Source organism: Prionailurus bengalensis, chromosome B2 (assembly GCF_016509475.1).
Source record: "Prionailurus bengalensis isolate Pbe53 chromosome B2, Fcat_Pben_1.1_paternal_pri, whole genome shotgun sequence".
Classification (NCBI taxonomy): domain Eukaryota; kingdom Metazoa; phylum Chordata; class Mammalia; order Carnivora; family Felidae; genus Prionailurus; species Prionailurus bengalensis.
In genome coordinates, this window is record NC_057349.1 from 12,078,042 (window position 1) to 12,105,389 (window position 27,348).

A 27,348-nucleotide genomic window follows, 5' to 3' on the forward strand; every position below is an offset into this window, starting at 1 on the left:
AAGGCACCTGCAAAATTCGTCTGGTTCAGCAAATGTACGTCAAGGCAGCACGTGTGTCGAAAAGATGGTTTTGTAGGCATCAAGTAATAGTCCAGCCCTTCGGCGGATGACTGGAATCTTTTCACAAAACTTTTTCTGGAGGCCTCAGGTTATTTCTGGAATGGGGTAAGAAACGCAGTATTACACACATAGGTACGTGCATACAGAGACATCTACATGCCGAGAACGGTCATGGCGCGAAGACAGCAGCAACTGTGTAAAATCCTCCTGGGTTGTCTCTGGAGACCCACGTCAATGGGCTGTCTGATTAGGGGGACGTAAGGATACATGGCCGTTCGGAGAGAGGTGACGTTTCATCCTGGTACTCAGAGAAACGGCAGACGCAGTGAGCAAGCAGGTGGGAATGTGCGCACCTGCTCAGCACCATGGGATGCGGGGATAGAACTGCGACTTGGCCGGATGGCTCACTTTCCATCCCAGGCCCCGTTTCCCTCTTGGTCCTGTGTCAGCTTCTCAGTCCCTTCATCTCGTGCTACGGCACTTAGGAACACTTATTACACGCCAGGCACTGATGTAAGGACAACACAAACGTGCGGTGACCTAGCACTAAAGAAATCAAAAATAAAAAAATAGTGTGAAATCCGTAGTATCATCTCCCCCGTTTTACAGATGAGGAAACCGAGGCACGGGAGATTACGTAAATTACCCAAGGTCATGCACAAGTGAGTGGTGGAGCTGGGACCTAGGGTCTGCGCCCCGTTTTTGGCTGCCATGTGGATGGGTAGCACCATTTTATTGTCTTTCCTGATCTCCCATGATGCTCGTGGTTGGGGTTTGAGTCCAGCTGATTCTGTATGATTCTCTGGTTGTTTGGCATTTACCCTGTCTCCTCAACTAGATTTTGAGAAACCCGAGGGTAAGGGTGCGGGCTGCTCGAGTGCCTGAAATGGTCAGACAGAATCTGAACAGCATGAACTTTCAGGGAGGCCCCAGTCGTTGTTTAAGGTTTATTGACTCCACACATTATCTCAGCCAGCATAGGTGCCTTATTCCATAGAATAGAACCATAAGCAGCAGATCACAAGTGGGGACATCATAGGAGGCGAACACACCAATGGCAGGGGGGTGATGCAGAGACCACAGCATGGCTGCAAGGCAGAGGCAGGAAACACCATGTTGCTGCATCATAAATGTCAACCTTGTCCCCCTCATGGGAAACTTCAGTGATGTCCCTTTTAATAAGGCAGCAAAGTGAGACATCTTCGGAGGTTTCCTTCCCTCATCAAAGGGTTCAAATAAAAATAATTGTTGCAGGGACCTGGGTCGCTGAATCAGTTGAGTGTCTGACTCTTGATCTCGGCTCAGGTCATGATATCGTGGTACATGGGATCGAGCCCCCGGTCGGCCTCTGTGCTGACAGGGCAAAGCTTGCTTGGGATTCTCTCTCTCCCTCTCTCTCTGTCCCTCCCCTGCCTGTGTGCATGCTCTCTCTCTGAAAATAAATAAATAAACATTAAAAAAACCTGTTGCACCTGCAAAAGGTATGCTTTCATTGTCTAGATATCTTATGGGTGGAGAGCAGTTCAATTTCTGGCGGTGCTGGGCCAAGATGAGGTGTACTTCAGTTCTTGTCCCTTTCACATCAGCTTAGTGCCGGGCCCTTTTGTGGGTCCCTTCCTCCATAAAAAAAAAAGAATTAAACATTCTGTCTTAGGCCTACACTGCTACAAAGATTAATATTACCTAGGTTGGATTCATTATTATGACTGTCATTATTCATATTCAAGAACATAACAATATAATTATTTTTTTTCTGAGGTAGTCTCCGTACCCAGTGCAGAGCCAAATGCGAGGCTTGAACTCATGACCCTGAAATCAAGACTTGAGTTGATATCAGGAGTCAGATGCTTAACTGACTGAGCCACCCAGGAGCCCCAACGATATTATTATTTGATATTCTTTTATTCACTTTTTCCTTCTGCTTAAAAAATAAAAATAAAGCATTTTCTTTTTTTAAAATGCTTATTTATTTATTTTGAGAGAGACAGAGAGAGAGAGAGAGAGAGCCACCCCCCAGTGGGGGAGGGGCAGAGAGATGGAAAGAGAATCCCAAGCAGGCTCTGTGCTGTCAGCACAGAGCCGGACGTGGGGCTCAGTCTCACGAACTGTGAGATCATGGTCCGAGCCAAAATCAAGAATGGGACGCCTAAACTACTGAGCCACCCAGGTGCACCAAGAATAAAACATTTTAGTGACCCCAGGCCTGTGCCTACTGTGCCCTGCTGAGCCCAGGCCAGGGCAGGCACCCAGTTTATATGGTGTCCCTATTGCTTCCAAGGGCTTAACACCCATCATAACTTTATTCTGAAAGTCAGCACTAGAGACACATATGACTGGCAGTAATTTGCTACACACGGAAATTAATTTCGAAAAGCAGAGGATAAGTTTCACGTGTGTTTTTTTCTTTCTTTTCTTTTTTTCCTATTCCTTCACCCCTCCCATTTTTCCGTTTTTAAAAATTAAATGTCACAAACGTGAGATGATTACAGATTCACATGCAGTTGTAGGAAATAACGCAGAGAGATTCTGTGTTGTAAAGATACCTTTCACTGGTGTCGCTCGATCTTCCTTCCTTTGTAAACTGTCACCATGCAGACTTCCTGCTGGTGACACGTGACACCAAACTTTGTATCAGAACACAATTCTCCATCCTAAGTGTCCAGTGCCACTTCTTACTTGGATTTAAACAGATTGTCATTTGACACTAGTGACATTAGTTCTCGAATGTTATTTTTTAAAGTCCTAAAACGTTTGAGATGGTGCTTAAATATAAATTCAACGCTATCGATGGTCACTCTTACTTTTCTAGTTTTTAAACACGTCAGTACCTTTCTCTAAATGTTTTGAAGGAAATAGCAACGTTTATTGCTCCTGAATGATCCTAACCTCCAACAGATGATACTGTACAGGGTGGGTTGCTTTGACGTTGAACTTAAAGCTTTGTGCCGCATAGTAGGTGGGAAAAACAGGCACATGGATTTCCGACCCCCTCCCTCCTTTTAGGGAAGGAAAGAGGAAATGAAGCTAGTTCTTAGGCAGGGAGAAGGTTTTCTCAACCTCAGCACTATTGACACTTGGGGCTGGATAATTCTTTGTGGGGGAGGGGCAGTCTCCTGTGTATTGTAGGATGCTTTGAAGCATTCCTGGTCTCTGCCCTGTAGATGCCACCGCACCCCCTCCTCCCACCCTTCCAGTTGTGACAACCAGAAATAGCTCCAGATATGACCAAAGGTCTCCTGGGGGGTGACGTGGCTCCTGGTTGAGAGCCTCTTCCTCAGAGGATCCAGGGACCCAGAGCGGGGGTGTGGGAATAGGACCATAAAGGGTGTCTCGTGGTTCGTAGGGTCTTTTGTGTCCTCTTTTCCTGGAAAATCCTCCACATCCTTATTTCTTTAAAAAAATTTTCTTTTAATGTTTACTTATTTTTGAGAGAGAGAGACAGAGCGTGAGCGGGGGAGGGGCAGAGAGAGAGGGAGACACAGAATCCGAAGCAGGTTCCAGGCTCCGAGCTGCCAGCACAGAGCCCGACACAGGGCTCGAACTCACAGAGGGCGAGATCATGACCTGAGCCAAAGTCGCACGCTTAACCGACTGAGCCACCCAGGCGCCCATCTATGTCCTTATTTCTGAACAGACTTCCCTGCATCCTTGAGAAACAGGCCGTAGAGTGCAGGCCCCAGAGCCAGGCTGCTTTGGCTCAAATGTCAGTTCTGTCAGTTGCCAGTCCTGTGTGGCTTCAGGCAAGTTATGACCCTTAAGCCTTGGTCTCCGCCCCTGCGAAAGGGGAATATACTAGAAGCTGCCTCACATAACAGAATCCACGCACAACGCATATCACAATGCCTGGCACATTGCAAATGCTCCATAAACGTTAGGCTCACACACACACACACACACACTCACAGACCCCAGAGTCAGTCTTTGCGGTAGAAAATATGTTTATGTCTACCTTCACCCTACCTGTGAGGCAGTCAAGACTAGAGTATTAAATAAGCTGGGGAAATCAACCGCCTTTTACAGAGAGAAGGGGGCAGTGTTTCATAACAAAGCCTAAGACTGCAAATTCTCTGCTCTATTGTGAAGCCCGGTGAAAGCATTTATCACCCGCCAGGCATTCATTGCCTTATTCTTAATCCTCTCTACAGACATTTGATGTGGGTATCATTATCCCTAATTTTAGGACAAGAAAATGAAATGCAGAGAGGCTAAGTCACACAGTCGAGGTCACGGCCTTGATAAGTTGCTAACTGAGGAGCCTAGCCCACCTCTGATCAAATTCAAACCCTGTGTTTCGTGGCTGCGCTATGTGATCGAAAGTGGACGGGTGACAGGCAGAGAGATGGACCGATGGAGTGAGGAGAGGAACCAGGGAAAGGTTACGGAGGAGGCATCTGGCTAGAGAAAACACCAAGAGTGACCAACACTTGGAGCGGAAAGAGCTGAGATTCCTCGATGGATTGATGGACGGTAACCTGGGACTAGCACTGCCTCTCTCTCTTTTTTTTAGGGCATCTAAGAAGGAGAGAGAAGAGACAGGTGTCATAAATTCAGCAGGAGTAGGGTATGGTGGAGAGTCGTTTTGTGCCGTCTGCCATGATGAGCTGAAACCCAATCAAGCCTGCCCTTAGAAACAGCAGCCAGAGAATGTCCTGGAGGCAGAGGGGTGGGGAGCTTTAAAGGAGAAGGGGGAAGAGAGAAGAGATTTTGAATTCAGCCTTGGCTGCAAAGCCAAGGAAGTTTTTGGAAGGGAACATGCCCCACAATGTATGTTCTCAGCTGCTTGAACTGCTTTGGTCCATCTAGTCCATTTCAGCTGACCCACCAAGCCAGGCACTAACAGGTGAGCTCACTGGGTGCTGGAAAGTGGGTGTTAGAGTAGCTTCGGATCCTTAAGAACGAACATACCAATCTCTGACTCCAAGCCTTTGGAGCAGAAAATCCAGCCCTTGGAAAATAAACAGCCATTGATAAACTCAGAGTAAATCTGGTCTAATTGGCAAGGAACACAATGGCTTCCAGGCCGGGGGCTGGGGGGTGGGGTGGACGGTGTGAGGCAACGGCTGAGTGTGTTTGGACCATATTCCTGTTTTCAAGGGCCCCTGGGCCAGCTGGAGGCTTTACAAGGGACCCCACTCAGGCCAGCCAGCAGGGAGTTGAAGTAATCTAATTTTAATTATGTGACAAAAGCATGAAGAATCATTTAAAGGTCTGTCAGAGGGAAAAATGGCTCCAGTCTGCCAGGAGTCCTTAGATGGTCATACAGAGACCCATGGGCTAAATACTGGGTTTTGGTGCTTAAAAAAATTAAGTCACGTAATAACCAGATTGCACACTGTCGAAACAGAGAAAGGCTGTGAGAGGCATCCACTGGTCGATCAGATAAAGACAGAGGCAAATACGAGACAGCTGGCTGCAGGACAGTAATTCTGAGTCGTTCTGGGGGTTTGAACCATCTTTGAAAAATAAGGTGAGTATTCTCCATCTCTTTAAAACCAAGCAAGAGTGCATTTCTGTGCACAGCAGCGAAAACAGATGGCTTATAAAGCACTTTCAAGTACATTACCCAGTAGTTCAAAAACTCCTTCGGTGGATCTTGAAAGAACGTTCTTAGTCTTAAGTAAAAAGGATGGTTTTCGAGATTCCCAATCTGTTTTAATTTACCGGTGATTACATAAAAATGAAAAGAAATGTCCTTTTGTATAAACACTGGGTTCCGCAGCACTATCTTAAAATTCTGTGAGTTTATTGCTGAGAAGCACTTTTTCTTTGGATCCGCTGACCTCGACCGAAAGATCCCGGAAGGCTGGAGGAGGCCACGTGCCTGTCCCACCTCGACCGAATAAGTGTAAAGACAGTGCTGAAGTCATGAAACAGATCGAGAGGAGCGTCTTCCTCAGAGAGATTGTCCCATCTTGCTCGAAGGCAACACTGAATTCTGCCCGGGCTCGACCCCTGGGGTAAAGGCAGGAAGGCTTATTGAAGAGTTGGTCACAGAAGACATTTGATGACGGGAGACCAGTGGAGACCTCAGAGGAGCTGGGTGAGTAGATACAACATTATCTCCCCTCACCGTGTCTCTGCCTTCACTGGCCTTGCAACCGCCACCAAAAGCGAAAGGAGCCTTCCTGAGGTGCTTTCTAAAGTAGTGGCCACAGGCTGTCCGCCCTGTACCCAGTTTCCCAGGAAGAGGGATAAGAGACGCTCTTCTCCATTTCCCCCCAGGGACCATGTGAGTCAGGGTGGAACTAGAGGATGCTTCAGTAACAGGTGAAGCTCGAGTTCTCAGCGGCTTGACGTAAGGAAAATGTGCCTGTTGCTCCCATCACAGCCTGACGCAGGCTTCCCTTGGGAGCACTCGTTCTCTCATTCACATGGTACCTTCGGACTTGTGGGTGGCCTCAATCCTATAGCTGCGCCATCTGTATCATGTAGCTTCCAGGTCACCACGGAAAGGGGGAATGAGAAACAGAGGAAACTCATTGGCCTCGAAATGCACAGTGAATGACACACGTCAGTTTTGTTTTGTAATGTTTATTTATATTTGAGAGAGAGAGAGAGAGAGAGAGAGAGAGACAGAATGCGAGCAGGGGAGGGGCAGAGAGGGAGGGAGACACAGAATCCGAAGCAGGCTCCAGGCTCCGAGCGGTCAGCACAGAGCCCGACGCGGGGCTCGAACCCACAAGCTGTGAGATCATGACCTGAGCCGAAGTCGGACGCCCAACTGACAGAGCCACCCAGGTGCCCCGACATACATCACTTCTATTTTAAGTTCATTGTCCAGATGTACTCATGTGGTGGTTTCCAACCCAATGTCTGGAGGTGGGGATTTGTAGGGGAAGCCACCAATATTTGGGGAATATAAACTCTCTCTGTCCCAAAGGACCCTATTCAACCCCATTGCCAAGAACACCCTTCCTGGTTATTTTGAAGCAAATGAAAAGGAGTTCTTCATCACAAGAGGTTGGGTCTGCATGAGATAGATAGTTGTTTGTGTTACTCCAGGAAGACATTTTTTTCTTGCCACTCTCATATGGCTATCCACAAAATATTTAATTTTTTTTAACATTTACTTATTTTGGAGAGACAGAGCATGAGCAGGAGAGGGGCAGAGAGAGAGGGAGACACAGAATCCAAAGCAAGCTCCAGGCTCTGAGCTGTCAGCGCAGAACCCGACGCGGGGCCCGAACCCACAAAACCGTGAGATCATGACCTGAGCCGAAGTTGGACACTCAACATACCAAGCCATCCAGGCGCCCCTACTGTCTACAAAATATTTTAGATTTGAGATTCCATATGCGATAGAATAATAAGAACATATGTTATATTTTGTTTTCCTCTCATGATGCTGAAAAATCAACTAGGCAAATGTATATGGTAACTCTTGGCAGCTTATTAATAAAATTGCCTCTAAATGCTGACAAGGTGGAGTGTGGGACCTTGCATCTCCTTCACAAGGAGCACAGAAGGTCCTTGGGGGTAGCATGACAGCTTCCAAAACTAGGATCACGTTTATACGATACTTACGTATCTGGGAGCAGTCTCAGAGCGGTGATGCATTCAAGGAACAAGTGAAAGTTCAGATCATCCTTGACTTAACATGGGGTTGCATCCCCAGAAACCCATCGCAAGTTGAAAATATTGTTAGGTCGAAAATGTACTTAACGAACCCAACCTCTGAACAACATAGCTCTCCCTGGCCTCCTTTCCACGCACTCAGAACACTTCCATGAGCCTACCGCTGGGCCGGATCATCCAACACAAAGCCTTCCTGAGAAGACAGTGTTGAAGATCTCATGTGACATATTGAACACTGCAGTAAAAGTGAAAACAGAGTGGTCGTGTGGGACAGAGTGGTTGTCATTGTGTTGTCGTGCTGTCCTGCCCCGCACCGTGGGAGAGGATCACACCGTGAATCGCCAGTGGGGAGAAGGGTCAACGATCAGAATTCAAGTTCGGTTCTACTGAATGCTCATCGCTTGTGCACCATTGGAAAGTTGACCCATGGTGAGTGGGGAGGCCGTCTATACTTTAAAAGCGACCCCATCCTCTTATTTGGATTTTTTCAGGGGATGTGCAAAGAGAGTCCTCTCAGGAACCCTTAGGCTTACTCTTTTCTCTCCAATCCAATTCTCTCGCACCCAAGACTGGTCCAGAGTAAAACCCTCTCCACAAAGAGCTGGTGCGGTTCTCTGGGTGCGGTCTTCTGGTATCTCTCTCCTCTTCTCAGTCCCTCCATGTGGATGCCCTGCAACAGGGGAGCGGGGTGGAGGTCAGACAGACAGCACAGAATGACCTCCAGCAGCGGTGAAGGGGGAAAGCTATGACTCCGTATTCATTAGTAACTGGTGCCCCAACACGTCTGCCTGCACAACTCCCTGAAGCCCTGGGCACGCTGCTGTATTTATCAGCCCTCCCGTAGCCTGCCTTCCTTAACACCTCCCCACGCCGCCCCAAATCGGGAGGTTCAAGTGCCAAGTTTTTGCTTAGGAGAGCCTTTGAAACAGCCGGAGAGAGTGGCGGTTCCATGGTGTAATGGTTAGCACTCTGGACTCTGAAACAGCCAGAGAAGACTGCAAGGGAGGTCTTGAGTTGACAGGGAAGAGGTTGCTTAATTTGACTTTAAAATTAAGATTTACAGAGGGGTGAGGTGGTTCGGTCAACTAAGCGTCTGACTCTGAATTTTGACTCAGCTCATGGTTTGTGGGATTGGGCCCTGCGTGGGGCTCTGTGCTGACAGCACGGAGTCTGCTTGGGATTCTCTGTCACCCCCTCTCTCTCTCTCTGCCCTTTCCCCTGCTCAAGCACTCTCTCTCTCTCTCTCTCTCTCTCAAAAATAAATATTTAAAAAATCAATAAGTAAAATTAGGATTTGCAATAGTTTTGTGCTCTGAATGTCTTTTTCCTGTCATAAAGCCCAGTGTCTTCACCCTACTTATGACCTGTGCTATCTCTGCAGAAATCTCGATCCCTTGAGCAGGGTGCCGTATACAGCGAGCGCTCCATAGATGCCAACAATTTCTTACAATTACAGGTGTATACAACACACACATATCCCCTGTCACTCTTGAGATTGTCCCAATTTGTTAATTACGATACATGAATGGAGTGATTATTGTACGTGTGTCACTGTGTTAAATAGGCCCTGCAGATACAAAGTCACACACATGAGCCTGGATCTCAAGGGTACTGACAAATAAACCTGTAATGATTTTAAAATATGTTAAGTATAATGATTGGTACCTTTTTAAATGTACTGTTTCAAATTCAGAAAGAGAATAATTACAGAGCTCATTAAGAGTCTTTATCAGTAACCTTTTTTAGTTTTGTTTTAAATACTTCCTTGCTTATTTCAGGCTTTAACTTTGGAAAGTCAGAATAATTTTCCGTATAACAGCCTCCTCTGTCATGCCCCACGCTGGCCCCTTTGTTATTTTTATTATATAGACTCAAAGAAACATAGCCTTTTGGAGCTGGAAGGAACGTTGGAGACATATCCCTTTCCAATTTTCTCTTTGAAATGTGTGTCATGTTACTTTCCATTCCGTTATATATATGATGCAGCTGTTCAAGTTCTGAATGTGGGGAAGGTCACTGGTATAAATAGGATACCTCACCAAATGGGGAACGTGCTCCTGGGACTTTTGGAAGCGAGAGAGCTCATACTGTGAGTACCAGTCACCGTCACTAAAATGGAGATTTACTGTTCCCCATGCTGCTTAGGCATTGCAAATGGGAAGGGTGAAAGGGATTATGGAAATTGAGGGGAGGCTGAGAGAGGATGCCGAGAAGTCAATTCCTCGCCAAGTTATGTCCTAAGACTGGTTTGGTGTTTCTCAGGTCCAGATCCTTGGAAAGGGCTTGGAAAAAAGTTCTTAATAAGCAAGTTGATGTAATGGCCCTGGTGGTATGCAGGCACATCTTCCAATATGATTAGCTGACTTTAGGAGTGCAGAAAAACATAATCCAAGGTGTTAACACACTTGTGAGGTCTTTAGCAACACAGTGTCTTCAAAGGTTTGGCGTGGAGTCAGTATGGCTTAATAAGGTTAACGTCTGTATTAATTTCACCATATTTGTGCTACAATATATTTAAGATATGTTGACTGACTTTTCATACTCCAGAGTACAGCTTACATTAAGTGTATGAATGATAGGAGTAACATTCTTAACTTTGGAGCCTACAAATAGGAAAATTCACAACATAGAAGAGCAGCATATTTAGTCACATAATAATGAAGAACATTAGTTTATTCAATAAATACTTAATGCATTGCCACTTTATGAGCAGCTCTATGCTCAGTCCTCAAGGCCCTGTGATGCTTAATCTTTACATCTCTGTACATTGAAAAATAAATTAAAAAACCATAGTGGGTAAATACTGTTATGAAATATGCAAAGTGCTCCTGTATTTACTACAGAAAATTCAGTAGAATATAATTTGGGATACTGACATTATGCAAGGTCATTGAAACATGAAAAAGTTGACAAGAGAATAAGAAATTAACAAGTTAAAACCTAAATAGAAATGAGAACTGAGAGGACTAACTGGGAACCTGGAGTACTTAAATCCCTGGTGCCTTGAGAGCATTTGCTGAACGAGGTAAATGTAGGCTTAGGTGTTCTAAGTTTTTTGGTTCTCATATTGTCTAGAGTAGGATAAGTCTACTGATGAATTTTAAGCTTTATCAAGCAGGTATGTGAGGATTTTTTAAAAAAAGGAAATGTGAAATGAGTAGAACATATAGAAAGCAAAAAATAATATGATTGATATAAGTCAAAATATATTACTAATTACATTAAATGTAAATGAACTAAGTGCTCAAATTAAAAGACAATGAACTTTTGGCAGTATAATTTAATCTCCTAATCTCAAAGTATAGGAAAACACTGACAGAAATTTCAGGAAAAAACAGACAATTCCAGTCAGAGCAGAAGGTTTTTAACATACACCTCTCAGCACATAAGATTTAGATAAACTATAGAAGATTTTAATAGCATTATTAACAAACTTAATAAACAAACCTAATGAACAGAGACATAAAACTGTACTCACCAATTGCAGGATACAAATTTTTCCTAGCACATGTAGAACATTTATAGCAAAGGACCAAATACAAGTTTACATGGTAAGTCCTCCAAAAATTTTGAGGAAGTGAAATCTTACAGAGCTTGGTTCCAATTGCAATGTAATTAAGCAAAAAATCAATAATAAACTGAGTAGAAAGTCTCCTATTTTTACAAACTAGAAAAAACTCCTCAACATAATAAATGGGTTAAGGAAGGAACTATATAATAGAAATTAGATAATATTTTGAACTGAGTGATTGTAATACTAGTAAATGTAATACATTTTATAAATGAAAATTTTAAATCTTACATACATATTAGGTAAGAAGAAGAGTGGCTGAAATTAATGAGCTAAGCATTTGACATAAGAAGTTAGGAAACAATCAACAAAATAACTCCTTCCCTCCCCCCTCCAAAAAAAGAAAGAAAGGAAGCACATAAATAAATAAAATAGACAATAAATGAAGAAATCATGATAAAGAGAGCCAATAATGGGAGCTGATTCTTTGAAAAAAATTACAATACTGACAAATGTCCAGTGAAATGCATTAAGAACAACAACAAAAAAGAAGGGGACCAATAACAGGAATGAAAACGAGTTTTCACTACTACTGTTGTAGTTATTTTACAAATAAGAGAATACGAGCAACTTTATTCTAAAATTTTTGAAACTCTAGAACCTAAGCGAAAGTCCTCATTTCTTCACTGAGAAACTTGAAATAATCACAAGAGAATTTCCACAGAGTTCTGCCACCCAACTCACTCTCTACAAACCCTCATTTGCACCCACAAACTTCCTGCCTGTTAATATAATAAACTTATCCATGCTCCTGTCTAAACACAATCCCTCCATTTGTGCTCTAGATCCCATTCCTCTCTCCTACTTAAGGGCATTGCTTTAGCAACTCTCCCTTCTCATTGTTATATATTTGATTTTTTACTCTTTACCAGATTATTTCCATGAGCATGCAAACTATGCTTATTTCTCCATCCTAGTGGGAAAAATCCTCTCTCTGCCCCAAATCTCCATCGACTCCTTTGTCTGCTCCTCTCTATAGCACAAAATGTAACCATCCCTTGACTCCCATCTCTCTCACTCATACTTTTCTCCTACCACTCTAGCAAAAAAAGTCTTGTCAAAGTCATCAAACGACTTTGCTAAATCAAATGGCCAGCCTCTGCCATCATCTAACCTAACCTATCAAGAGCCTTTGACAGAGTAAGAGTGCATTTTTCCTTTCTTCTTGGAATATCTTTTCCTTCGATTTCCATGACAGCATAGTTACCTATGCTGTCCACTCCACCTGCCTCACTGTTTACTCATTCCCTCTTTTGCAGATTCTTCCTCTTCTCCTCAAACCCTTAATGTTGGGATTCTTCAGAGTGAACGCTTGGTCCCTCTCTTCCTATTTTTTATGTACACTTCCTTCCTTGGTAATCTCATCCTATTAATTATTAAGTATTATTTTTAAGTATTATTTACATGCTGAGGACTCCCAAATTTATATTTCCTGCCCAAACTTCTCTTTCAATTTCAAGATTTAACTACCTAGTTGCCAATACTATTTGAATGTCTAGTAGAAACCTCCAATTCAATACGTACCAGAACGAACTTGGGATTTTATCTGCCGGGCATGTGTTAATGATCCTTCCAGTGAAACATGTAATCCAAGAGGAATTTCTATAGCCTCAACCTTCAAAATATACCCAGAATGTAACCACTGTAGTTTCTCTGCCTGAAACTCTGCAATGGCTCCCCGTTTCACTCAGAGAATCCAAAACCTTTCAACAGTTGGCAGAACCCCACATAATCTAGCCCTTTAACTTTCTGACCACCTCACCTTGCCCTGGTCCACTCCAGTCCAGCCACACTGACCTTTTGCCCTTATTCTTGTTCTTCCCTATTCCTAAACAGTATTCAGCAGTTAGCCACATAGCTAATGTCCCTTTTCTCTTTTAACTCTTTTCTTAGCTGTTGTCTTTTCAACAAGACCTGTTCTTACTACCTTATTCCATTGCATCCTCCCAATTTGTCTTTGGATCTTTGTTCCATTTTTCTTTATTCCATAGTACTTTTCATGTTCTACCACACTGCATAAGACTTATGCATTATGTTCAGTTATTCTTTTATGTCTCTGCCTCCTAAAATCTACACTTCATGAAAGCAAGGATTCTGGTTTATTTTGTTGATGTGGAACTGGGTCTGGCATATTGCAGGTGCTCCATAAATATTTGCTAAGATAGTTAACATGTAAATATGTAAAATCCTGCAAAAATCAAATCCGTCAATATTTATTTTTAAAAGGACAACACATCATGACCAAGTTAGGCTTGTCCTAAGAATACAAGGTAATGTAGCATTAGAAAAATCAACTGATGTAATTCACCATTATATTCTTGCAGAAGATGCATCTTATTATTTCCTTGATAGATTAAAAAATTGATAAAATTCTGTATCCATTTATAATCATAATTTAGAAAATATTTTTAGGGGTGCTGGGTGACGCAGTCAGTTGAGCGTCAGACGTCGGCTCAGGTCATGATCTCACAGCTCATGGGTTCGAGCCCCACTTCGGGCTCTGTGCTGACAGCTCAGAGCCTGGAGCCTGCTTCAGATTCTGTCTCCCTCTCTCTCTGCCCCTTCCCTGCTCACACTTTGTCTCTCTCTCTTTCTCAAAATATAAATAAACATTAAAAAAAAGAAAAAAAAGAAAATACTTTTAAAAATCTAATAGAAACTTTCGTATGTTTGCCAGGATATCTAAAAATTCTTTAAAAATGAAAGCTTTCCCTCTGTTTGGGATCAGGCAAGGACATCCACTATCACTGCTTCTATCCATCAGAGATTCAGGCTGAAGTAATAAGACAAGAAAAATAAATAAAAGGTATTAAGATTTGAAAGTAAGAAGCAAAACTGTTATTTGTAAATTATATGGTAATGTATGTAGGAAATGCAAAAGACTATACAGATCAGTTATAGAATTAATAAAAGAATTGCCAAGGTTGCTAGATACATAATTAACATGCATCATTTACTTGTATTTTATGTGCTAGCTACAAACCCATAGGAAATAAGGGAAGTATTTTTAACATGAGCTATAAACATTATTAAGAATAAATCTAACAAAAATGTGCAAAATATCTTTATGGAGAAAATAATAAACTTGATTGGACATTGAAGAAGGCCTATATAAAAGGAAAGCTGTACCATACCATGTTCATGGATTGGAAGATTTGGTATTGATTAAACATGAGAATTCTCCCTAAGCTGAATTATAGTTCTTTCAATCCTAATAAAAAGCAAATCAAATTATTGGTAGAGATTGACTCACTGCTTCTAAAGTATATGGAAATGCCAATGATAAAAAAAAATGGCCAAAACACTCTTGAAGGAAAATACAAGGGGTGAATTTGTCCTTCCATATGGCATAAAACTGTAGTAATTAGTGTGGTACTGATGCCAGGATAGTGAATAGACTGATGGACTAGAGTAGAGAACCCAGGAACAGATATATGTTCATATAGAAAGTTGATATGTGAACAAGGTAGCTTTGTATATCAGTGAGGAAAATTGACTTTTCAAATGGTACTCCTGGGATAAGTAGGTTTCCATATGGAAAAAAGTAAAAGTGGACCCTTACCTCATACCATACCTAAAAATTGATTCCCAGTAGAAAAGAGATATAAATGTGAGAGACAAAATTATAAAGCATATAGAAGATAAGAAAGCTTCAATGACTCAAAAGTAGTGAAGAATTCCTTAATCATGAAGGAAAAAGTTGATAAACTTAACTTTAATAAAATTAGGAATTCTATTAATCAAAAAACATCATAAAGAGACTGAAAACACAAAACACAGAATAGAAAAAAATATTTGCAACATGTATTACCAGAAATCCAGTCTAGTATCTTGAATATATTACAAATTCCTACAAATCAACAAGGAAAAAACTGAGAACTCAGAAAGGAATGAGAAAAATTCCCACATAAAGGGACACTTCACAAAGAAGGAAATAAAATAGCCAACAGACATATGAGAAGGCGCCCAACCTAACTGGTCGTCAGGGAAATGTACTCGAAAACCACAAATAGAGTCTACATTTTACCTAATCAAAAGAAAAATGCAGAAGAAAATGCCAGGATTCCTTTTTTAATTAAAAAAAAAAAATCTACATTTTAAATATGTTCCCTGGGAAATTTTTTATTCATTTTAAAGTTTCAGAACTATCTTGTCAACGAATTACTAAAATCAGTGTTGCATACATGTTTTCACCTTCTTTGGGCGATTTACTTATTGGAAATGAAATTACTCCATCAAAGGTGTATGAAGCAAAAAGGGTTAAATAAATAGAAAGGTATTTCATGCTCATGAATAGGAAGACTCAGTATTAGCAAAATATCAGTGCTTTCCAACTTGATCTATAAATTCAGTGCAACCTCAGTTAAAATTCCAGTTTTTATGGATAGACCAACTGATTCTAAAGTTTATATGGCGAGGAACACGACTTAGAATAGGCAATGCAGTATTGAAGAAGAACAGAGCTGGAGGGCTGTAGGCTACCCAGCTTCAAGGCTTACTATAAAGCTGCAGTAATCAAGACAGTGTAGTTTTGGAGAAAACATAGACAAAATAGATCAATGGAACAGAATAGAGAGCCCCAAAATAACCCCCATAAATTTGGTTGACTCATCTTGGACATAGGAGCAAAGGCAATACAATGGAGCAAAGACAGTATTTTCAACAAATGCTGCTAGAACAAATGAACGTCCACATGAAAAAAAAAAAAAAAGGAATCTAGACACAGTCATTACACTCTACCTCATAATTAACTCAAAATAGATCACAAACCTAAGTGTAAAACACAAAACTGTACAAAGGAGCAAAATCTAGAAAACCTGGCGTTTGGTGATAACTTTTTGGATGCAACATCAACATATGATCCATGAAAGAAAGAACGAACCGATAGGCTGGACTTCATTAAAGTCAAAATGTTCTGCTCTCCAGACGATACTGTCAAGAGAATGAAAAGACAAACCACGGACTGGGAGAAAATATTTGCAAAAGATGTATCTGATAAAGGACTCATCTAAAATGTACAAGGAACGCTTAACACTCAATGATAGGAAAAGAAACAAGTTGATTAAAAAATGAGCCAAAGACCTTAACAGACACCTCACCAAAAAAAAAAAAAAAAGATATGCAGATGGCAAATAAACGTGTGAAAAGATGCTCCACGTCATATGTCATCTGAGACATGCAAATGCAAACACTGAGATACCACTAGACATCTATTAGAATGGCCCAAAGCCAAAACACTGATGATATCAAATTCTGGCAAGGATATGGAACAACAGGAACTCTCATTCATTGCTGGTGGTAGTGCAAAATGGTGCAGCCACTTTGGAACACATCTGGCAGTTTCTTAAAAAAAATTTACATATGTATTTTTATTTTTGAGAGAGAGAGAGAGAGAGAGAGAGAGAGAGAGAGGAACAGACAGGGATACAGAATCCGAAGCAGGCCCCAGGTTCTGAGCTGTCAGCACAGAGTCAGACACGGGGCGTGAGCCACCCAGGCACCCCTGGAAATTTCTTTTAAAACTAAACCTACTTTTGGGGCACGTGGGTGGCTCAGTCAGTTAAGTGTCCAACTCTTGCTTTCGGCTCAGGTCATGATCTCGTGGCTTGTGAGTTGGACCCCCGCGTCGGGCTTTGCACTGACAGTAAGGAGCCCGCTTGGGATTCTTTCTCTCTCCCTCTCTTTCTGCCCCTACCCTACTCTCTCCCTCTCTCTGTCAAAATAAATGAATAAGCTTTACAAAAATTTAAAAAAAAAACACCTAAATATACTCTCACCACATAATCCAGCAATCATGCTCCTTGATATTTTCTCCAAAGAGTTGAAAACTTATGTTCTCACAAAAGTCTGTACCCTGATGTTTACAGCAGCTTTATTCATAATTACCAAACTCTGCAAGCCACCAAAATGTCCTTCAATAGATGAATGGGTAAATAAACTGTGGCACATTGTGACCATGAAATATTATTCAGCACTAAAAAGAAATGATCTATCAAGCCATGAAAAGACATGAAGGAAAGTTAAGTGCATGTGACCAAATGGAAGAAACCAACCTGGAAAGGCCACATACTGTATGGTTCCAACTATATTTTGGAAAAGGCAAGACTATGGAGACAGTAAAAAAAAAGTCAGTGGATGCCTGGGGTGAGCAGAGAGGGAGGAAGGGAAGACTAAGGGGGAGCATAGATTTTTAAGGCAGTGCAAATAGTCTATGATACTAGAATAATGGACACATGTCGTTATAACATTTGTCCAAATCTACAGAAAGTACGACACCAAGAGAGAGTCCCAATGCTCGCTGTGGTCTTTGGGTAGCAATGATGTGTCAATGCAGGTTCATCTGGTGTAACAAAGGTACCATTCTGTGGGGGGTGTTGCAATGGGGGAGGCCACGCATGAAGGGGGTTGGAGGTATATGGAAAAGCTCTGTATCTTCAGTTCAACGTTGCCATGAACCTAAAAATGCTCTAGAAAATAAAGTCTATTTTTAAAGCTTATTTTTTAAAGGTGAGTGAACATTTTTTTGAAAATCCTGATGTACACCTCCCTCTATGTGGCAAGGATAACTATGCCACAGAGACCTGATCATCGGGATGTTACAAGGTAGTGTTGGAGGAACCAAGTGAAGCGATGTACTGGGGGGTGGGGATGGCGGGGAGTTGGAGGATGTAAATGAAGGAAGAAGGAGTATTAATTAAGCTGGATGTGAGAGCTCTGGGTTCTCCTGGGAAGAATGATGGTCCTCCTTCAAGGCGGTCCTTTACCTCTGTTCTGGCTTGTTCCTCCTCAGACATTCTGAAATATGGACACACATAGAAGAACTATTCCAAGAGGCTTTAAATACAATAATTTAACTCTACTCTCCCAGGGCGATATACCATAAGGACAAAACATAATGGGGAAAAATATTTCAACATTGGTTACGGTATTCATATTGTCTGGGAATGGTGAGTGGTAGCATTGTTTCTCTAAGACTGTTCTGGGTCTCTTGCGGGATAAAGCAAATGAATAAGGGTGTGCTATTCTAATTCTATCATGTCCAGCGTTCTTGACAACCAGCTTTATCGGTGCAGGAAAAAGCACACCTTTAGAGATACAAAAGTTCAAATAAACCCTTTACTTCTAAGTTTGAATTGGAAGTTCAATATATTCTCATGATGTATTTTATCTTTAAAAATTTTTTTTAAACTTTTTTCTAAAACAAACTTCTGGTTCTGTGTACGGAAATAGCCAAGGAAATAATGATGAGCCTCACAGCAATGAATATCTTCAGCAGACAGATGGTGGTCTTGTCATGCCGTTTCCCACTAAGAAGAAAGCGCTCCTTGGAGAAATGAATGGTTCTAGGTCTGGGTCAGAACATGTACAGGAGAAACCTGGAGTATCTTCTCGGATCAGAAATCGAGGAAGAAAGGAAGATGGTGAAGACAACTTATTCACTAAAATGTGTCAGAAGGACTTAGGCGCCAACCTGAAGAGGTCCCCTGGCTAAAGACTGAGCAATTTAAACATCATCAAGAGAGCAAGTGCAGTGGGGTGAAACACAAAAACAGGTTAAAGTCCACACGTTCATGATGGAACAAAAACCAAAACCAAAACAAACAAAAACACCCCACAAAATCAACTCAGACTAACTGCCAAGTGGTCACCTTTGGAGAATGCTGGTGAACCAGCACGTTCATATAAAACTAATACACAAAGGGAAAAATAATCAAGCATTTATCTGATGTTTCTCTATGAGTGGTGTCACTGGTTAAATGGTAGATGAGGGGGAGTTGCTCTGTAGAATTATTCCCGCTAAGAAATGAACAACGATTGATAGCATATTCTCATTTTACCCCTGAATGAATTAATGTCTCTATTACTCTACATATTACATACCACTACATATTCCCCTTAATGAATTAATGCATCTACATATTACACTAATGTATAGCCATTAGCATCTGGCAATGTCACCAAAGAGAAACACCTGGATCTTCCACTTGGAAGACTGCACCACCACTTATAAAGCAGACTTTAAAGAATTCAGGGGCGCCTGGGGGGCTCAGTGGGTTTAGCGTCCGCCTTCAGCTCAGGTCATAATCTCACGGTTCATGGGTTCGAGCCCCGTGTGGAGCTCTGTGTTGACTTTGGAGCCTGGAGCCTGCTTCAGATTCTGTGTCTCCCTCTCTCTCTGCCCCTCCCCTGCTCACGTTCTGTCTCTCAAAAAAAAAAATGTTAAAATTAAAAAAAAAATTTCATCCTAGACCTGATCCAATCAGTCACGTACAGGAAATTACAAAGGAGAGACTGATATGTTAAAACACCATGGAGATGTAAGGAGCAAATCCAAACTGGGAAACTCTACAGGACGAATCAGCGGGCTTTTCTGCAACATCAACAAACTTCAAGGTTGTTGAATCAACAACGATTTCAAGAGGATGCTGTAGATTACAAGAGACTTAAGCAACATAATCACTACGTCCAGTGATGGGCTTTTTGGATCTTAATTCAAGTAAACAATTTGTAAGAATGAAAGCACAGCCATTAATGCAGTTATGAAATCATTATTAACATGAACATTGTATACTAAATAGTTGATGATATTGAGGAATGACTTAATTTCTTGGGATATAATCATTATGGCTATTTCTGAAGAATCCTTATCTTTTAGAGATACATGCTAAAAATTTTATGGATGAAATTTAAAAAGAAAGAAATCACCCTGGGAATAATAGAGGAATCACCACAGATAGGAAAGAGATATAATCGATTTCAGGAAAGTTTCATTTCCTCCCCCAACCCACCCCTAGAAGTCAGAGTTTATTCTACGGAGTCATGGATGCACAAACAGAGCCTACTTGGGGAGGCAGGGCTTTTGCTTCTAGGCTGGAAGGAGCCTGGATGAGGCAACAGCTTCACAGTGTTCTAGTCTCATCCCTCAACACTTTGCTCTGAGACTGTGCCCCCGTATTAGTCAGCTCATGCTGCTGTAACAAATACCATAGACTTGGGGGCTTAAACAACAGAAATGTCTTTTCTCACGGTTCTAGAGGTTAGGAAGTCCAAGATCAAGGTACCAGCTGATTTGGTTTCTGATGAGAACCTTTTACCTGGCTAGCAGATGGCCACCTCCTTGATATGTCCTCATATGGTAATGGTAAGAGGAGGGAGGGAGAGAGAGAGAAAAAAGAGAGGGGGTGGATGGAGAGGGGAAGAGAGAGAGGGAGAGAGAGACAAGGGGGGGAGAGGGAGGGAGAGGGAGAGGGAGAGGGAGAGAGAGAGAAAGGGAGAGAGATCGAGAGATCTTTCTCTTCTTATAGGGCCACAGTTCTGCTGGACTAGAGCCCAACCCTTATGACCTCATTTAGCCTTAATTACCTCCTAAAAGTCCCGTCTCCAAATTCAGTCACAGTGGAGGTTTGGGCTTCAACTCTAGGGAGACACAATTCCATTCTACCACCTCCCCTTGTAGGACTTTCCTGCTCGGTGCTGGGTCTGAGCCAGTTCTCTGTGTTGGTAGCCAAGTACCTGAGAGGATCCAGCTACATGAATATTTGCTGGGCTTCATGATGGCCCATATGGCTTTGCACAGATGCCAGGCTTGACTGAATTCATTAGATCAAATCAAACTGAAGAGAGCTTAATAGGATATTGCTTTTTGCTAGTTCTTTCCCTTCTAAGACCAAATACTGAATGGAATTAATCAGTCACACGACCGAAATGGAGACGGTTCAGGTTTTTTTGGTCTTGTTTCCATTCAGTTGGGTTTCATTTTATGAACGCTTTCTCTGCAAGGGCCACGCACAAGCACCGAACCCCCCTGCTTTTTGGAGGAAGGATAATGAGCATGAAACAAACCTAATGAAACCACAGCTCCTAACCAGGAGCGCTTCACAATTGGGAGCAGTGGAAAGGCAGGTGGGGGGTGGTGCGGGGAGAAGGAAGGAACCAGAAAGACAAAAGAAATAAAGAGAAAAAGAGCAGCCACGAAAGGGGAGGAAGGGGCAAGTCTGGAGGAAGAGGGAGGCGGTGCGCGGTGGGGGCGGGGGTGGGGGGAGAGCTGGAGACCGCCAAGGAGGAAAGGGCAGACACAGTGCTGCAGAAGAGAACCAATAACCTGGAATGACAGGGAAGGGCTCAGGAGCCCTTGACGTTGGTATTTCTTAAAATAAATAGCTCTCTCTGAGCTTCAGCTTGATTTGGGCTGAAAGCATAAAAGATGAAATCATCATCTCGCCTGATTGTAGGTTTGCTGAAATATTGTCCACACTTAGGTCTTCTTTAGCCTTAAATCATGGGACAGTGTATTGTAAACGGAGAAGCTACAAGCCCCGAGTGAATAAAATTAGTGTTGACACTTCAGAATAATGTCAGTACAACTGCAGAGTCACCCCAACTCAAGGACCCAAATGTCTTTATCCTTCAGGACTTTTTTTTTTTAATTCATAGGGCAGATATAATTGGCTGCCTCCCCAACATCTATTCTCCCTTCTTTGCTAATGGAACCCATGGTTCTGCTTGAATGGCAATGTGCCCCCATCCTGGGGAATAATAAGCATAAGCTAGACCGGTTTTGGAAATCCCACTCCCCCTTGATAATAACCAAACTAGGGACACACCGTGAGGTATAAGGGGAAATTGGCTTGTGGGTTTATGGGAAAGATTTTCTTAGCTGATAAAGGAGAGGTTGCCTTCCTGTTTTGGATGCTGTTGTGTGAGAAGGAGCTGCTGCAGCCAGATTGTGAACAGAGGTAGCAGGCCAAGAGAACCACAGAAATACCATGTTCAGGTCCTGGTGTTGTTGAGCCGCAGAAAAGATTCTGACGCTCCCTACCTCAAGACTTCTTCACGGGACACAATGAAGTGTTTCGTTGCTTGAATTCCCACTAAGCAGCTATTCTGTCACTTGTGGCCAGACACACTTTACTGAGAGCATCACGTATACACAAAGCTAAAGCATATTAGCAGGAATTGGTTCAGCTAGGAGGTACAAACCCCAGCATAGCAGTGGTTCAAATGAGATGGAAATTTCTTTCTCTTTCACTTAAGACTCTGGAAATAAGCAGTCCCGTTGGTGTAGCATCCTATGGCATCAGAAACTCAGAAGTCGATCATCCTGGCTTAATGATCAGTAATCCATGGCCTTGGTTTCAAAGGTCCCCTCGTGCTCCAGGTTGGTTGCTGCAGTTCCAGCCACCATGTCCATTTTTCAACCAGCAGAAGGAATAAGAAAAGGAAGGGGCACCCACATGTGACTTTCGTCCCAGTCCTCAGGAAATACAGGATCTCAGGTAATAACCTTGAACAACTGATCTGTGTAAAGGAATCTGTGTAATGAACTGAATAGGAGATTCTTCCTATTTCAGAGGCCCCCACAGTAAGGTGCTTTTAGAGGGTGTTGACCAGAGGCAGCTCCTCAGAGCTCCCCACACTTCCAAACTTAACCCCTGTCTCTTGGTGGGTCCTGACAATGGGCATGACTGAGGCTGAGGTGGCTCCCGGGGTGGATAGGAGACACTAAGGGCACAGAGGTCTGGGGCCAAGCTCTCTGGAGAGTCATGCTTCCACTCCCCGGAATACAAAATGAGGCAGATAAAAACAGACGTGGGTTTGACACTGGCCCCGTGCTTCCCTAGCTCTCAGTGAAGTTACTTAGCCTCCCTAAGCGTTAGATTCCTCGCCTATGAGACAGGATGTAACAATAGTAACCACAGTAAGTGGAGTTTTTCTTCTTGCTCTTCCTCTCCTTTCCTCCCTCTCATTGACCATCAGTCTAGGTGCCGAAAGGCTGTGGAGTGAGTCAAGGAGAAGGGCCAAGGCTTTGCGTGGACAACTGCACAGTCCTGAAGCTTTGCGGTGAACAGTGGTCATGTTGGCAAGAGGAAGGGCCCTCCTGTTGATGTTCCACAAGATGGCGCTCCTCTCCGGACTCACTTGAGGGCTTTCGAGCCCTTCGCGGGATACTCAGAACCCTTGGGATCCCCGTGGTGCTTCCTGCTGCTAAGGGCAACCAACCCGTGGGAGAGAACAAGGGTAGCAAAGGCCAAAAAGATCCTGAGTGAAGGGGGCAGAGGAAGAGAGACAAGACAGAGAAGGGTCACTTAGATACCTTCTGAACCAATGGGCTGAAAGATTCTCAATGAAAAAAAGAAATAAACACGGTCTTCTTGTTGTCTTTTTCCTTGTTTGATAATGGACCGTTCCTGCACATCCTTACATGTGTTGTGACTTTACCTGCGAATCTTAGAGGCAATAAAATGCTCCAATGTATACAAGGTACTGAGCACAGTGTCTGGCACATGGTAACCACTCCAAGAATCCCAGTGACTGTCTTTAGACTAAAAGAGACCTTGGATCTTGTCTTAGTCCCGCCACTAGTGAGCTGTGTTTCTTGGTCGATAAAACAGGGGCTTTGAACAAGGTAACCTCTGAGTACTGTTTTAGCTCTCCTGTCTTTGTAGAGTTGACGTTGGGGCTAGAAAGAGGGTGGTGGAATACATACAGCCAAGGTTAGGAAAGAATTTTTGATGTGATCTTGGCTGATGGGAATCAATTGGGTGGGGAGAAGAAGGGCTGGGTTCCTGCTCTCGGGGCCCCCCTAAAGCCATCTGAATATGGAACCAAGACATCCCCAGGGGTGGACCTCTCTTCTTCAGAACGGAATGTGTCCACTCTTCAATTATTCTTCTCATATAGGAAATCTGACCAACTAAAGAATTCTCTGTAAAAGGGGAAATGTTTTTGGACAAATGGTGGCATCATCTATTCTAATGAGAATTGATTCAACCAAACTGGTTCTCTCGGAACCTTTAACTGACATGAGCCACGTTTAGGAAACGAGGACTTTGATATTAGGATGAGAAAGTGGAGGGCAGAGATGAGATGTGGTGGGGCGACGGAAGAAGGTGTGTAGGGAGGTGAGGTCAGTGCGTGTGTGTGTGTGTGTTGCTGTACTTGGCTAAGGGCGGGAGATGCCTAAAGAGCTTCCAGATTGCATTAGTGTCCTGTGGCTGCTGTAACAAATTACCACAAACTTGGTGGCTTAAACCACCAGACATTTATTTTTCACAGTTCTGGAAGCCAGAAGTCCAAAATCAGGGTGTCAGCATGGCCATGCTCCTCCTGGAGGCTTTAGGGAAGAATGCTTCCTTGCTTCTTTTAGCTTCTGCCTGGTGGGCACATCGTTCCCGTGTCTGCCTCCCTGTTCACGTGGCCTCCTTCCCTATGCGTCTCTCTGTGTCCTCTCTTCCTAGGAGGAACCAGTCACTGTATTTAGGATGACCCTAAATCCAGGATGGTTTCATCTCAAGGTTCTTAACTAACTACATCTGCAAAGACCCTATTTCCAAACAAAGTCACATGCTGAGGTTGTGGTTGGCCATGACTTTGGCGCGGGATACCATTCAAGGACTGGGCAGACGTTGCAAGTGGGAGAAAGGGGAGGGGCCCTTTGGTGGTGCTGGATAGGAGCCAGGATAAGCTGCGAAATTGTCTTTTCTCTAGAGCTGGCCTTTCCTCTCCCCTCTTCTCAGGTGAGGCTTGGCCTCTCCTTTCAGAAAATGCGGCCCAAGGGGACAGAAACTGCACCTGTAGATACCAACGTAGGGTGTTGAGCTCCCTGCTATCCTTTATACCTGCTGTCCAGCTGGAAAACACTCTCTCCTCAGCTTGCCTCCTCTCTTGCCCTGCTCCTTCTCCCCTGCCTGCTTGCTCCTCCCTACCCAGGCACCTGATTCCACCTGGGACGGCTTCAGGCTTAGAGCGTTTTGAATGTGATAGACTGGTGTTTGTGGGTTTTGTCCGGGAAAGAAATTACTGGTGGCATTCACCCATGTAAATGGCAGTCTCTAATTGCCTAAGCATTTTTGTTAGTTACTGCTATGACTTGAACGTGATTGGATCCCCTCACCCCCGCTACTGAGTACTATTTTGAAAATTTCATCTCTACCTACAAGAGCTTGGTCTCACAGCCCCACCAGTGCAGCTTTTTTAGGCAATGCACGAGCCCAAGGGTGGAGCATTGGATTCTTATTAGCATTTTCCAACAGCCAGGCGCCGTGCTCTTATGCAGATGTGCCGAATGCATGCTTTCCTTTTATGTAAGTGTCTGATCCACAACAGAGTTGTCCTCTGACGGCTTTCATCTGCTCAGATCTTCCAGGGCCCTTTTAAGGTAGCAACAATTTGGCAGGTCTAATCAAAGAAGCTGGCCTCCTTATATCAAGAAGTTAAAGTTCCGACATCGCCCTAAAATTTCTTGAGACAGATAGTTCATATATTTTCAGTTTGAGGGTACATTAGCCGAGAGTTGTTGTTGTTTTTTTCCCTGAGTGTGATAAAAGATCAACTCAAACTAGCTGGGGCACGAAGAGGGATTTAATAGAATACTGGGGTTTCTTACATAACCGAAGGAAACCAACAGCCAAACAGCAAGAGGGCAAGGATGTGGCTCAACTCAAGATCCGGAGAGCCTTGAAATATCCCAAGGTTTTGTGCTTTGTCTACGCTTCTCTCTACGTGTTGACCTCATGATCACCCCAGACCGGCCCACATTTTCATCTTGCTGAGGCCACAGCTACAACAGCACTGACTCACTCTCTTTTGGTCCCACGGTAAAATACAGCGTCAGGGAAAGGCTGTGATTGGTCCAGCTGAGGCAAGACTGTCACTCCCAGATCCAAGAGCCACACATATCTGGAAAAGTTCCTTCCTTTGGACAGTTTCTGAACTTGTATTGAGGCCAATGACTCTAAGTCCTGTCTTCTTTTCTGCAATGCAAATCTGGATGATTTTGCTGTGTACCTTCTCTTTTTGAAGAAACTGATGCTTTGAGTAGTATGATGTTTTTTTCCTTCGACAGAACCTTTCTGGAACGGGCAGAAATATCCATCCCAGTAAAAAAAAGCCTACTACTCCAAGTTTATTAAAATGGGTCAGATATTTTATTTAAAATTCTGTGTTAAGTGCTATCACATAAAGAATATTTAGTGTTGGGGCGCCTGGGTGGTTCAGTCGGTTAAGTGTCTGACTTCGGCTCAGGTCATGATCTTATAGTTCACGGGTGTGAGCCTCACGTGGGGCTCTGTGCTGACAGCTCGGTGCCCGGAGCCTGCTTCAGATTCTGTATCTCTGTCGGTCTCTCTGCTCCTCCCCGCACTTGTCCTTTGTCTCTCTCTCTCTCTGTCTCTCTCAAAAATAAATAAACATTAAAAAAAAATTTAGTGTTACCGATACAGATTTAACAAACACTATAATATTGTGTCTAGCAAAAAACCCCTCTTTTCTGCTTTAAATATACATTTCATTTGTTGAGGAACTAAAGCTGAGATTTAAAAGGGGCAGTTTAGGGGCGCTTGGGTGGCTCAATCGGTTGAGCGTCTGACTTAGATTCGGGTCATGATCTCCCAGTTACTGTGATTTGACTGATCACAGTAAATTGAACAGTTCAAGCCCCGCGTCGGGCTCTGTGCTGACAACTCGGAGCCTGGAGCCTGCTTTGGATTCTGTGTCTCCTTCTCTCTCTGCCCCTCTGCCACTTGTGCTCTGTCTCTCAAAAATAAATAAATGTAAAAAAAAGTGGGGGGCAGTTGATAAAAGCAACTCTAGGCTATGTCCCCATATGTTAAAAATAAGAGTATGGGCAATACGTGTCACCGTCCTTTGAAAAGACAGGGGCTGGTTCCATCAGAAAAGCAGACCAGATTCTACCACGAGGCTCAGCTGTCTTGCACTCAGTCGTCATTTAATGGAGCAAGGCTCTTCCCTTGTCCCGTGCATTCCACATTCCTGGTTCCTCGGAGTAGCTCACAGGTCATGCAGGAGTCCTTCTTTGCCCACTTCGAAGGGTGAGGCCGAAAGACTAAGCAGAGACCCCCATCTCTCACGGGGATATAGTGCAGAAGCGGAGATTTGGAGACAAACCGTCCTGCCTCCGGATTTAGACTTGGTCACTTCATCGTGCCGAACATCATATTTAACACTTGAGGGTTTTGAGTTTCTCATTTGTAAAGTTGAGATGATTTTAGCTAGGGTTGTTCTGAGTATTAAAGGAGATTATCTGTGTAATGAGTTTGGCACATTATTAGCTGGCAAGAGTTCCATTTGCTTCTAACCATACTCTGACCTCACCTCCTTTTCTGGGTTGTCCCAGTCTCTCT